The sequence below is a fragment of the Crassostrea angulata genome, chromosome 8 (genome assembly GCF_025612915.1).
Source record: "Crassostrea angulata isolate pt1a10 chromosome 8, ASM2561291v2, whole genome shotgun sequence".
Classification (NCBI taxonomy): Eukaryota; Metazoa; Mollusca; class Bivalvia; order Ostreida; family Ostreidae; genus Magallana; species Magallana angulata.
In genome coordinates this window covers 31343826-31359372 of record NC_069118.1, presented here as the reverse complement: position 1 = coordinate 31359372, position 15547 = coordinate 31343826, and the positions used below count along the sequence as shown (strand labels likewise).

At 33.2% G+C, this 15547-nt stretch overlaps 1 pseudogene; it reads left to right on the top strand.

The window, feature by feature from the left end:
- The first annotated feature begins 5140 nt into the window (after positions 1-5140).
- LOC128160892 (uncharacterized) lies at positions 5141-13344 on the top strand (annotated as a pseudogene).
- Positions 13345-15547: the final 2203 nt, after the last annotated feature.

Genomic DNA, 15547 nt, shown 5'->3' with positions numbered 1-15547 from the left:
TTTATTTAATCTCTAATTTCGTCAAATATTCTCAACCCGTTTCCCAACCATTTTTAGTCAACTGGCTATATTGAAATGACTACAAGTTTCAAGGCTAGTATTAATACCTTTTGAAAGGTATTGAATACACCCCTGCGAATGTGTTCGAAATGTTTTCTTTCTCATTGCTATGTTTATAAGAAATCCAGAGATGCTCAAGTGAATATTCACCAGACTTTCCTCGAAGCGACTCCGATATATCTACAGCTGCTCTGTAATTTCTAGCGGAAGCATGAGTGTTCGGATAACATTCTCAAAATACATACAAAATATTGATCGCTTTTAATATTACATCTTACTCATAAGTTAAACCCTAAAAATCTATTAAGAGATAGGTTTTATTTCACCATCAAACTCTTATTTAAACTGAAATGATGATATTAGGCACAGAGTTATTATCATTCTTGTTCAACCAATCTACACGTGGTTAAAAAGTTAAACACTGGGTTGCTTGACAAAATTACAGCTTAGTTTGATGCTTTTGGTGTGCAAAACCATTGGCATGTTTTTTAAAAGCATCAGTGGGTATCTGTTTCGTATGGTGGCATATCTCTGCCCCTTGTGTGCAAGTTATTTTTCTATTAATTATGTGGACATGCAAGATAAATATGTTGACATGCAAGATAGTTATTTCAACATGCAACATAACTATGTTGACATGCAAGAAAACTGCAATCGAATAAGAGTTATAATAAATCTCAATTATCGCCAACATGTGACATTCAAGATGCTAGATACGCTACCTATTGATGTCAACATGCAACTTATTTATGTTAACATGCAAGTTCTTTATGTCGACATGCTACTTATTTATGTCGACATGCAACTTAGTTATGTTATCATGCAAGATAAATATGTTGACATGCAACATATTTATGTCAGCATGTGACTAAGTTATGTTGACATACAACTTATTAGTTTCATGTCAACATATTTATCTCGCATGTTAACATAACTAAGTTGCTTGTGAACATATTCATATCGCATGTCAACATAAGTAAGTTGCATGTTGACATAAATAAGTTGCATGTTGACATAAATAAGTTGCATGTTGACATAAATAAGTTGCATATCAGCATATTTATCTTGCAAGTTAACATAAATAAGTTGCATGTCGACATAAAAAGGTAGCATCTAGCATCTTGGATGTCACAAGTGGGCGATATTTGAGAATTTGTGAGATTTTGTTTAATTCCTATCTGATTGCAGTTTTCTTGCATGTCAACATTGTTATGTTGCATGTTGACATAATTATCTTGCATGTCAACATATTTATCTTGCATGTCGACATATTTGATGGAAAAATAACTTGCACGCTAGAGGCAGAGATATGCCACCATAGTTTGGTGTAAAAAGATAGTGTTCAATCAACACTCTGCATAAAATACTACTAGTACAGTCTGTTTCATTATTTACACTGTTACAAGGCCGGGATTGGAACCGAATCTCATTTACTTGAATACTGAATATTCAAAATGTTTGTGTTAAAATACATCTGTCTCTCTCTCTCTCTCTTTCTCATATTAAATATTTTGATTTATAATATAAGCATTCGAAACAATGTCAAATATGTACGAGTAAACAGACTCAGAGTTGATATGTTTTGGTTCATGGACATATTATTTTTATTATTTCATTTTTATTCGAAATTTTGAGAGGTGAAAGAGGACAGGGTTAATGGAATGAAAATACTGAAATTTTATAAAATGCTTCATAACACTTATTGTTCAAATTACAAAAAATATTGATAACACTTATATACAATTTACGAAAATTAAGGTTTGTCTTAACTGTTTAATGACGATTTTTGTTCGCTTTTTTGTTGCTTAAGAAAAGAATGTATGACATGAATGCAGTTATATTAACTCCCATGCACATGCTTTTAAATTCATCAATGCTTATGCTTTCAAATAAAACATCGTTTGTCATAGAAGACAAGGATTAACCGTGACCCTTCTGAGGGACTCTTATATCTACTTGTCAATAATATCTTCACGTACATTACCTTAGAATGATTAAATTACAAATAGCCTAAATGATTTGGAAAAACATGGAAAATAAAATATTTTAAATTGATAGCTAGAAAAATTATCTAGAAAATGTTTCCATGGAGAGGGGGGTGGTCCGAAGGAAAACTGTGTTTGTCGGGGCGGGGGGGGGGGGGGAGAGACATATTTCCGATTATTATGCTACGTGAATTTAAGAATCTAGTTTACAAGGAAGGGGGAGGGATCCATTTAACCCTAGAAAAATTATCACAAAAAGGTTGTGTTAAAAATAGTATGCATACACGATTTAATGGATTGGTGTTCGCTTTATACGCATACCTAATAATAAGAAGCATAAAACTTGTTTTCATCTCCGTATATCAATCTCTACAAGCGTAATAATATCCTTGTTGTATAAATGTGCATATCAATGTGCAAATTTATTACGAAAATGAATACGTACCAGTGTCTGCACAATCTTTATCTCAATACATGTGGACGTATTACAGTACCTTCAGTTCTCGCAACAACGACTCCAATACACACGTTCAACGAACAATTTACATCAAATTGAATACCTAACCTCTGAGGTCCCTACTTCCCAGAACTCACATGTTGTGTATTTTAAATGTAAAACTACTGTTAACTTAATGATACCATTGGCTTTGAACATTATTACGGGCCGCCGGAAGGCGGTCCGTTATTTGATACACATTTAAATATTGTTACTGCGTTTCTGCGGGATAGTTCTTTTTTAATAGAATTAATACTATGCTTATTTTTATGAATTAAAAGTAAATTTGCATGTAGAAATATGTATTATGCCTTTTAGAAAATATCACATATTTTTTGTTTTACTCGTAAATGAAAAGTAGGTCATACTTAGTAGATTGTCGTATTTTATCGAGACTATAATCTATTCGGAAAATTTCGGAGTTTTTCATTCTTTTCAAAACAATGCATCAGGATCGGTCAATCGCAACTTCTTGGGCCTTTCCGACAGGCTCGGAAAAAGGCCCGAGAAGTTGCGATTGCAGGATCGGTATGCGGGACATACTAAAGACCTGAAATACTAAAGACCTGAATGTTATTAAATTTTATATAAATGATATATTTGAATTTCTATGTGCCGTGTCAAATAAAATGACTTTGAGTGTGTATTTATTATATTTCCATGTAAAAAGTGGTAGAAAATATCGTGAAATGACATTTATTTTTATATCAATTATTTACGCAAGAATTTGACAGAAATGAAAATTTGAATTGAGTGGAAAATTTGATTTATCCATTTTTATTTTATTATGAGGTCCCTTGAAATCATATATTAAACTAGTGCATTAAGTTTTCATTCAATACTATGCAACAACAAAAAACCCAAAATGGTTAACCGTTTGAAATTTATAATCTCCAAGAGAAAAATGATGAGTTGAACTTTGTATTAGAGTAATGTACAAATCATGCAGTGTGTTCTCCATTACTTCATACTATGGCAATGATCATACAATTTCCGTTGGAAATGCTTACAGTAACGAAATCGATTCTTTATGATAATAGTAAAATGTTAAACTTCAAAACAAGTTGCTGAAAGTATATTAAAATTTACCATAAAAATTAGTACAACCAACTCTTATTTTCTTCTTTGTGGTGTGTTTTATGTAAACAATCAATGATTCATACAACAATTATATTTTTTGCGGCCCATTTGACGCTTGCGTCAATATGATTTCTTGTTGGTATTTTATGAATGTGTGAATGTGTGATGCTTGTAAAAACAGAATGAACTGAATGCCTTGTGAATGAAATTTGCTGGGGTTTTTTTTTTAGGCCTAATAAACTGATTTTAGCTGATGAATGACAGATTAATGAGGTTAACTTACTATTCTAAATGTTAACAGTTAAATAAAAAAAAACATTAAATACAAATCGGTTTGATTAAGAAAAAAAAGTTAGTGTAACATGCATTGTTATTTATTTGTAAGATTTGGATGTTTTAGGTCAATATGTTTATGTCTTATAAAAGTAAAAATTTTATAAATAGTTTTTATACCAGATTTTTCTTTTAAAACAATATATATCATTTTGAAACTATGACCAATATTCCTCAAATTTTATAATCAATAAATCCTCTCATTTGTTCCTTAGATAATTCATTTGCCATGCAATCAACATCAAGATAACAGACTAACAAAACAAATACAAGTACACCGCTAAATGTTGAAGGGTGTAATCCATTAAATATGGTTTCAAATATCAATTTTAGGTTAACCAGTAAACAAGTCATTTTGTTGTCCTTCTAATGTCTTGGGAAACCCTGTGATTTCAGCCGCCATATAAACAGGGTTGATTATGACAAGAAGATTACCTATTTCTAGCTACATGTATATGTAGTGTGTGACAATGGCCTGACCAATATCATAAACAATGTCATAAATCATTAACGTTTCATGTTTGGTTGTCATTGTCAAAAGTTACAATATGCTAGGTTTTGAAAAAAAGAAGAAACCAAAAAATTAATACCAAGGTGGTATTTCAAAAATGTTGAGATACCATTATTTTATTTTCTGGTTTTTCTTTTATTTCTTAAAAAATATTTGAGTAGTGTACTTTTTGTTGTATTGTAACATATTAACATATCTATGATTTAAATCGGAGAGAACAATTCATTCCAGATCTAAAATAACAGCTACATGTAATTTCTGTTGAATCAACTTCCGCATGTGTTTTTTAAATCATCTATTGTAAAAATATATAATTCTAAAATATTCCAAATATATTATAGATTGAATGTTCAGCGCACCTATGCTACACGTATTAGGTCAACTTTTGTCCAGTGTCTGTCTGATCATCATTCTATAAAATAATCACTATACAGACTTCTATCTCTAAAATCTCGACTGACGTAGCGCAAACAATAAAAATAAAAGGACCTTTTTCAAAAGACAGATAATAAAGTTTAAAATTGAGCCTCGAGCTGTAGTATATTAGGGAATTTAATCAACAGGTTTTCTTCATAAACACATTTGGAATAATCTTTGTTAGACACACGGGAGATAACTTTATTTTCAGTTGCTGTCAAGTGACCGCATTCCGAGCAGATCAGCCATGTTAAAGGCGGAGGGTTAAAAAGAAATACATTTTTTTTTATAGATATACGGTATGTTGTTGCTTTTTTATGATAAAAAGTTCTATATTTACTATACATTTGATTTTCATGTATCTTTTTCAACTACAATTAATCAATTTAGAACTTTAATATATTTTTTTCAACAATATAACTTTCACTTTCACTATAGTCCTGTTTGTTTTCATTCGTACCCGCTCCCAAATCGACGTCAACCGGGAGCGTGGAAGCAGTGGAATGAAAATTATATTCAGGTGAAGGGGATGTGTGTTTTGTAGAAGCGCTTTACTTCCTATGGTTATTTCTCAGTGGACAAATTTTAATATACACCCACTCCCACCCACTTCTAGTCAATGATTTTAAACAAACAAAAAAACCAAACGGTGTACCGAGATTGCTTTTGTGCATACTTTATGTTTTTAAGCAGAGCTGAATACATTTTTTTTATTAATTGTAGAAATAATATGGATCCTCAAAACAGTGTCCAGGATGTGCACCAATGTGACCTTTGTGAGACCGCCATAGTAAACAGCTACTGTGACTTTTGTCATGTCAACCTCTGCATAGCTTGTATAGGCAAACACATCTCAGATGGATATGACAAACATAAAATATTCCCTTTCCAGGAACGTAGGTCAACCCTCATTTATCCGATATGTAGAACACATTCACACAAAAATTGCAAATTTCAGTGCAAAGATTGCGATAAAATATTGATTTGTTCTTCTTGTACAGCATCTGCACAACACAGAGGGCATACATTCCTAGAAGTTTCAGAAGTTTACAATACAAGGAAAGACATTATAGGAAAAGATACAGAAGAATTAGAAAACCTTATTTCTCCTACATATGAAGAAATTGCACTGGATTTGGAAACTCAGCTTGCCAATCTGGATGGGGGGTATGAGAAACTTACGACAACAATTTCCAAACAAGGAGAGCAATGGCACAGGGAAATCGACATTATCATTAACAAACTGAAAACTGAAATCAGCGAGATAAAAGTGAAACACAGAGCCATTTTACAGAAATATTTGGTTGATATAAAACAAACACAGTCTCTTATAACAAAAACATTACAAGCCATAAGGAAAATCGAACAATCCACTGAAATATCTCCTACCAATGAATACAGATCTAAGCTCACAGAATTAAGAAAACTTCCACCCAAAGTTAAGGTTACACTGCCAACATTCATTCCAAAACGAATAGACGGTGAGACACTGTGTAGTTTGTTTGGACATATTACCCCGTTATCGACTGCTACTGAGGAGAATTTCTTGTCACTGAATCAATCAAAAACCTCAGTTAAAGAACTACTGGATGAACCGGAACTTGTTGCCACAATACAGACTGGGTATCAAAATCTACGCAGTGTTACTTATCTAAATGATGACTGTGTTTGGACATATGGATTGACAAATGATATGAAATGCTTCAACATTAATGGTTCACTTCTCCAGGCAGTGAAAACCAAATCAGAAGAAAGGCCCAGTGATATAGCTGTGGACAGGGATGGGAATCTTCTGTATTCCATTCGGACAGCAGGGACAGTGTTCAAAGTAAACAATGGACAACCAAAAGATTTTATCAGATTACATGGATGGGGACCATGCAATCTGTGTGTCACCTCTACTGGTGATCTCCTGGTTACCATGTGCCGTGATGATAAGACTCAATCCAAAGTTGTTCGTTTCTCGAAGTCTACAGAGAAACAAACAATTCAATTTGATGATAAAGGTATACCTCTGTACTCAGGGAATGATAAAATAAAATACATCACAGAGAACGGAAATCATGATATCTGTGTTGCTGACTGGTATGCTCATGCAATTGTCGTGGTTAATCAGGACGGGAAACTCAGATGGAGGTACACCGGCCATCCCTCAGTTACCGGGAAGAAACCATTTGATCCTTGTGGTATCACAACAGACAGTCAAAATCGTATCCTGACAGCAGACAGTGACAACCATTGTATCCACATTCTTGATCAGAATGGACAGTTTCTCCGTTACATTGATAAATGTGATCTGAAGGATCCTTGGGGTGTATGTGTGGACAATAATGACAGTTTGTTTGTGTGTGAGTATTACAAGAGCAGTGTAAAGAAAATAAAATATTTAGAGTAGACTCATAAGTTGTGACATTTACCGGTATATTAACCATTAAACAAGCGTCAACTTTTTATCGTATTTTATAGTTTATATATCAATGGTGATTTTCATATGATTGATTTGAGATTTGGTAATGAATTTTAATACGTGAAAATGACGGTTGATATTTAGTGTAATAAAAGTTAATAAGAATGTCGTTTTTCATCATTGCATGTTTCAAATGTCAATAACAGACTTGTGTGTATAGTTCAAGTTTTCGACATTTTAAACATGTAAAATATACGTACTATAATAATTACTGTATATTGTAAATTTCGTACCAGTTTGATTATAATTTCAAATGTAATATAATTGTAGAGCTTTTTTTTGTCCTTGCCGCATTTTTCTCACATCACAGGTGCTCGACATTTTAACAAACTCTTGGTAAGGCATGCCATATAAAGGGATCAATTTTTGTACCAATAGGACATCAACTTTCAGTTCAATGACGACTTTGTTGATTGTAAGCCTAATTTGTTAAACAAATGCTGGTCGAAGATTTCACAGCAACTATTCTTTGCGAATGCTTGAAATCTTAGCACACTCTTTGGTAAGGCATGCCATACGGTGGGGTCTATTTTTGTTCCAATCGGACGTCAACTTCCTGTTTAATGACGAATTTGCATTTTTTTAGCCCAAATTTTCAAACAAATTTTCGTAAAAGAATCCTAGCACCTATTAAATGCAGATGTTTGGTACCATCAGAGCAGGGGTATATGTATAACTAGTGAGCATTGGCTCACATATAATTTGTTTAAATTTTTTTTTTTACAAACAAACTTTATTTTAAGGGTTTAAACTAAAATAGACCTTACATATAACATATGGGCTCAATCAACAACGAATTAAAAATGTACATTCTATCAATAAATAGACCTGAAAAAATGTATATTAACGTGATATATTTTATAATCTGTTGACAATGTGCGCCCTTTACGTCAACTATTTACATTTGCAGGACTTTCGCCTTTTTTAAAAAGTTAATATCATATTTGCGAAAGTATTATTTTAACACACAAAGTTGACATTTGATTAAATCAGATTACATTATATTGTTTTCTTATATTGTTAACAAAATTATTTACATTGATACTCAACTGGCAAGCAAGACCAGATTGAGAAGAAGCTGCTCTCTAAAACAGACACATGGAGCAAATTTAACACATTTTGAATTAAGGCAATTTAAAAATGTCAACATTATTTGATTAAAGGGGGGGGATATTTTATTCAGAATACTAGTGTCATCTTTGCTATATCGGGAATTAAAAAAAAATCTTGTACTCAGTTTCATATATTCTTTCAGAACCAGTTCAATGGACCACCATTCCAGTTCTGGTCAAGATCTGCAAACTGCTCCTCAACGAACTGTTCAACCAGATCGAGGCAAATATGTGTAAGGCTGGCATGGAAGATGAGTATTAAGAGGAAGGCGACTGGGAAGATGAAGACGATGATGGGGAGGAAGACATCCAGCTGAGGGGGCAGACTCTGACCTGATTGACAGTATGGCGGCCGAGTTTAATGGTGATTATACCTTTTATTTTTTCTAATAAGAAAGCACTGATAAGACGAAAGTGTCAAATATACTTGTAATCAAAGGATTTGTAAATGTCTGTTATGGATCGAAATAGATAAAGTCTGATTGACAGTATTGTAGTCAAGTTAAATGGTGATTATACTCTTTATGCTGATAATAACTGATTGGTGGTAATGTTGGAAGGGGGGGGGGGTTAAATATATAATATTACCTAAAAGGTTTGCAGCTGACTGAACCGTAAATATAACAGGTTTAACATGTAGGCAGAGCTGCTTGTTTAATTCATCAACCCTATATAAAAACTTAATGTGTGTGAGATTTTTTCTCGCAAGGACAGTAATGTGAAAGATATACTTGTAAAAACAATGAATTTTAACCTGTTGGATACAGGAATAAAGCCATCTCTTATGTTACAGATTTACGAAAATTGGAAATGCATGATTCAAGTCCAAAGAAACATGGATAAAGATGTTCATGAAAAAAATGTTTTTAAATCTTTATGTTTGAATGAACATTTGATTAACTGTTTGAAATGCTTTACTTCAGGGTATGATGAAGATGAGGAAGAGAACCCCGATTTCTCCAAAGACCCGACCTACCAGATAGATTTACAGGTCAGTGTGCATATCAATACATGGATATATTTATGGAGAATGCTTTAATACATAGGCATTGGCTGCTGCCTAATCCATTCATGTATATTTGCATAATAAAATATGTTCAAATCAAATCAAATCAATACCTGGATATATTTGAATGTATGAAGAAAGAAAAAGTCAGTGTAAAAATATATAGTCTAAGATGTTTTCTATATTATTGTTTCATATTTATTCACATTACTCAAAACTTTTGAGTCAAGTACACGTACATATATATAATATGCACACTCCTGTCGATAGTTAAAAGGAAAATGATGAAAAAAAACTGCTGTTTTATGTATAATAGATTAATACTCATCTTTAAATTGCAAAATTATAAATCATGAATTTTTCTTCAATTATTAAAAAATGCATCAAATAGAGGCATTAAAAAGGGGGGTAGGGAATGATCTGTAAGAAAGTGTCTCAGTTCATATAAGTTGGCTTCACATGCAGTAAACAGTGAAGTTTAACTTTAATTTTCTCCAATTTTTTAGGCATACCTCACGGAGTTCCTCCAGTCTTTGTCCCAACAAGCGTGTTACAGTACCTTCAGTTCACATCACAATGACTCCGAGAAACACTTTCTACGAAGAATTTACATCAATGTTTGACCTCTAGTCACTCCTTACCAAAACCCACATGTTAAACTTTTTTAAATTTAAAACTGTTTTTAACCTAATGATGCCATTGGTTTTGGTCATATTTGGTATTTTATGACTGTGTGAATGTGTGATGCATTGAAAAACAGAGTGAGCTTTAAAATGCCTTGTGAGTGAAAATGGCTGTTTTATTTAGGCCTAACAAATTGGTTTTAGCTGATGGCTTATAATTTAATGAGAAAATAATAACAGTTGAATGACTATGTGCAATACTCCTAAAATTTTATTATCAATTAATCCTTTTATTTGTTTCTAAGCTAATTTCTGTTGTTATTCAGTCTGATTCAACATTTAACAAGTACTCTATTAATCTTGGGTGTTGAAGAGGGTATACTAATTATGGCTTCAAATGTAATGGTTAATCAGTAGAAAATTCTTATTTTTGTTCAGCCAATGTCTACAGAGGCTCTGTGCTTAAAGTCGCCAAAAAATGGAGTTAATGACAAGTATTTAATCTATTGTTTACATGAACAATGTTGAAATAAAACAGAAGAAACCGTTTTATTGGGAACGTGGCATTTTCAAAAATGAAATTCCGCGTACTATTATTTTATTTTTCGGATTTTTATATATATATTTTTAACGCATTCTTTCGTCATATGTGTGTGTCTATCTATCTATCTATCGATCGATCTATCTATCTATCTATCTATCGATCTATAATATTCAGCGCACCTCAGCTACATTTACAATACAGTGTAAAAGGTAAACTCTTGTCCAGTGTCCGTCCGTTTGTCTTCTGCTTCTATCTCAATTATTTCGACTGACGTACATAGCACAAAACCATCTCATGGTATTATGAAAATAAAAGAAAAAACTCTCTCAAAAGACAGATAATAAAATCATAAAATAATATGCTTTAAATCAACCGTTTTTCTTCATACACCTAAAAAAAAGAAGAATATTTATTTAGACACACGGGAAATAACTCTATTTCAGTTTGATGTCAAGTGACCGCATTGCGAGCAAGATCAGCCATGATAAAATCGGAGGGTTAAAAAAAATTATATAGATACACGGTTTGTTGTTTTTGTATGAGAAAAACTTCTATATTTACTATACATTTGATTTTTATGCATCTTTTTCAACTGCAATGTACATAATTTCCATCAATTTAGAACTTTAATATATCTTTTTCAACAATATAACTTTCACTTTCACTTTCTCTATAGAGCTGTTTAACGTACTCGCCTCCAAATTGATGTCAACCGGTAGAGGTGAAACAGTGGAATAAAACTTCAATTTTCAGGTGAAGGGGATTTGTGCTTTGTTTCAGCGCTTTACTTTCTAGGGTTATTTGACAGTTGATACATTTTAGCATACACCCCACCCACACACATGCATCCTTAGCTATTCATTTTTATCCCCAAACTGCAATTTTTTTGCTTATTTGATATATGTACAGTTTATTTATCAATATATCTTTAAAAAAACCCTCAATGGTGTGTCGAGATGGCTTGTGTGCATACTTTTATCGATAAGGATAACCGAATAATATAATATATTTTTCATACATATTCATTTGTAGAAAACTATGGATCCTCAAAACAATGCCAAGGATGTGGGCCGATGTGACCTTTGTGAGACCGCCATAGTACACAGCTACTGTCACTTTTGTCATGTCAACCTCTGCATACCATGTATAGGCAGACACATCTCCGATGGATATGACAAACATAAAATAGTCCCTTTTCAGGAACGAAGATCAACCCTCATTTATCCGAAATGTAGAACGCATTCACAAAAAAATTGCAAATTTCAGTGCAAAGATTGCAATGAAATATTGATTTGTTCTTCTTGTACTGCATCTGCACAACATAGAAAGCATACATTCCTAGAAGTTTTAGAAGTTTACAATACAAAGAAAGAAATTTTGGGAAAAGATACAAAAGAATTCCAAAACATTATTTCTCCTACATATGAAGAAATTGCACTTGATTTGGAAAATCAGCTTGCCAACCTGGATGGAGGATATGAGAAACTTACAAAAACAATGTCCAAACAAGGAGAGCAATGGCACAGAGAAATCGACTTCATCATCAATAAAATGAAAATTGAAATCAGCGAGATAAAAATAAAACACAGAGACATTCTACAGAAACACTTGGATGAAATTAAACAGATACAGTCTCTCATAAAAGAAGCATTACAATCCTTAAAGGAAATGGAATATTCCACGGAAGTATTTCCAATCATAAAATACAGCTCTAAGGTCAGAGAGTTTAGCAAGCTTCCACCCAAGGTCCAGGTATCGCTGCCAACATTTATTTCAAAACCAATAGATCGCGAGAAGCTGTGTAGTTTGGTTGGACAGATCACCCCATTATCTACTGCTACAGAAGAAAATGTCTTGTCACTAAACAAACCCACCACTTCAGTCAGAGAACTACTGGATGAACCGGAGCTTGTTACCACAATACAGACTGGATATTTAAAACAACGCAATGTTACATGTACTTGTCTTCATGATGGTAGTATATGGACAAGTGGAGAGACCAATGATATCAAATGCTTCAGCAGTAAAGGTTCACTCCTCCAAACAATCAAAACAAACTCAGAAAAAGGGCCAAATGATATAGTTGTAGAAAATAGTGGTGATCTACTATTATCCAATCGGAAAGCAGGGAAATTAAATAAAATAAAGAATGGACAGACAGAAGAGTATTTTAAATTACAAGGATGGGGACCGTGTAATCTGTGTGTCACCTCTTCTGGTGATCTCCTGGTTACCATGTGCAGTGATGATTGGACTCAATCCAAAGTTGTCTGGTACTCGGGATCTACAGACAAACAAACAATTCAGTTTGATGATGAAGGTAAACCTCTGTACTCTGGGAATGCCAAAATTAAATACATCACAGAAAACATAAACCACGACATCTGTGTAGCTGACTGCGGGGCTGGTGCAGTAGTGGTGGTTAATCAGGCCGGGAAACTCAGATGGAGATACACCGGTCATCCCTCGGTTACCAAGAACAAACCATTTAAACCCCGGGGTATCACAACAGACAGTCAGAGTCGTATCTTGACAGCAGACGGAAACAACAATTGTATCCACATTCTAGATCAGGATGGGCAGTTTCTCCGTTACATTGATAACTGTGATCTGGAGTATCCTTATGGTTTATGTGTGGACAATAATGACAATCTGTTTGTATGTGAGTTATATAAAAGCAATGTAAAGAAAATTAAATATTGTACATAGACGGCTGGTTTTTGACAATTATAAAAGGCAACTTTTTTAATGTACATTGAATACTTTATTTTAACATTTTATTTCAATTCACAGAGATATCAAAGTTAATTGTTTTTGTCCCCGGGAACAAATGAATAACTGCTCTAACCTACAGCCAAGGCTCATGTGTATGACATTATGATTTGAAAATGTTTTATAAAATGATAAGAAATGAATTTGATAACTTTTCTTTTAAATCAACGACGGCACAAAAGAAAACTATAACCGGAAACGATTTTATCAATTTTTCATTGATCTTTTAAAAAAAAAAGATTTTTTTGGATGGGGGCAAATCTATTTGATAGGATGTAGATTACTTTTTTTGTTACAATTCGTAATGAAAAAAATGCTTTGTCCTGACTCGTCGAAGTTGGGAAATTTGACATCCTGTTTAGTCGGTACATTTTCATCGAAAGAAATATCATTTTGTATTGTAGCATCTGTAATGTCAAAAACAGTTCTGTATATAAAAAAATCAGAGTTTCGAGGCCCGTTAGAGCTGAAAACTGTGTGATATTTTTTTCATACGGAAGTGTTTTAGGCATATATCGAACTTAAAACAGTGCCAGTGAATTTCATAGATGATTTAACGAGACTGTCCGATTTTGATCTGTAACCACTGGTTAAACAGTCTGATATTAAGATGCCCACTAATATCGGACTGTCGCAGGTAAAATTTTAGACTGCGAGAACAAAAGAATGACATCACAGCAGTGTTTTCACTTCAGATTGTGTAGATTCAGGTTTGTTGGAATCATGGATTGGATCACATTTTTTATTTGTGTTTTGTTAACATGTAACATGTAATGTCTCCTTTGAATTTCTAGTCTTTTACCTCTGCCCTATATTTGGTGGCTGTTAAAACGCACTTTAGAAATGTTTGCACTTTTAAAATTTTGTCAAATGGCGTTAATTTTAGGACCAAGTCAACGAACTTTGAATGAATTTTTTTTATTTGAAAGTGCATCGATATTCTCGATATTAACCCACTTGGAAAAAAGGAATGTTAGATACCTTATTGGACACATAATCATCCCTTAATTCAGTTACAATCTGCATTACCGAAAGTTTTACCTTGTGCGAACTTTTATTTAATCTCTAATTTCGTCAAATATTCTCAACCCGTTTCCCAACCATTTATAGTCAACGACTGACTATATTGAAATGACTACAAGTTTCAAGGCTAGTATTAACACCTTTCGAAAGGTAATGAATACACCCCTGCGAATGTGTTCGAAATGTTTTCTTTCTCATTGCTATGTTTATAAGAAATCCAGAGATGTTCAAATGAAAATTCACGAGACTTTCCTCGAGGCGACTCCGATATATCTACAGCTCCTGTGTAATTTTTAGCGGAAGCATGAGTGTTAGGATAACATTCTCTTAATACATGTACATGTATACAAAATATTGATCGTTTTTATATTACATCTTACTCATAAGTTAAACCATAAAAATCTATTAAGAGATACATGTAGGTTTTATTTCACCATCAAACTCTTATTTAAACTAAAACGATGATATTAGGAACAGAGTTATTATCATTCTTGTTCAACCACTCTACACGTGGTTACAAAGTTAAACACTGCGTTGCTTGACAAAATCACAGCTAAGTTTGATGCTTTTGGTGTGCAAAACCAATGGCATGTTTTTTAAAAGCATCAGTGGGTACCTGTTTTGTGTAAAAAGATATATAGTGTTTAATCAACATTCTGCATAAAATACTACTAGTACTGTCTGGTTCATTATTGACACTGTTACAAGGCCAGGAGCGGATCCGAAACTTATTTAGTTGAATACTGAATATTTAAAATGTTTGTGTTAAAATCTCTCTCTCTCTCTATCTCTCTCTCTCATATTAAATATTATACAAATATTGACTGGGGTTGAGGGCAACATTGATTATATTAGCCCCCAAGGGCCGAAATATTGCCCGACGCGAAGCGGAGGGCAATATTTTCGTCCCAAGGGGGCTAATATAATCAATGTTGCCCGAAAACACAGTCAACATTTGTTTTGTTATATGAAGAAACAAACCAAAATTTAAGAAAGTAATTGAAAATAGATCGCCGTAATTTTCTCAGCTCAACAAAGAATTCACGATTTCAATTTTGTGCAAAATTCATTTCCAAACTATCCTCAGCATCAAACGGTCACTGGTGATATTCCACCGC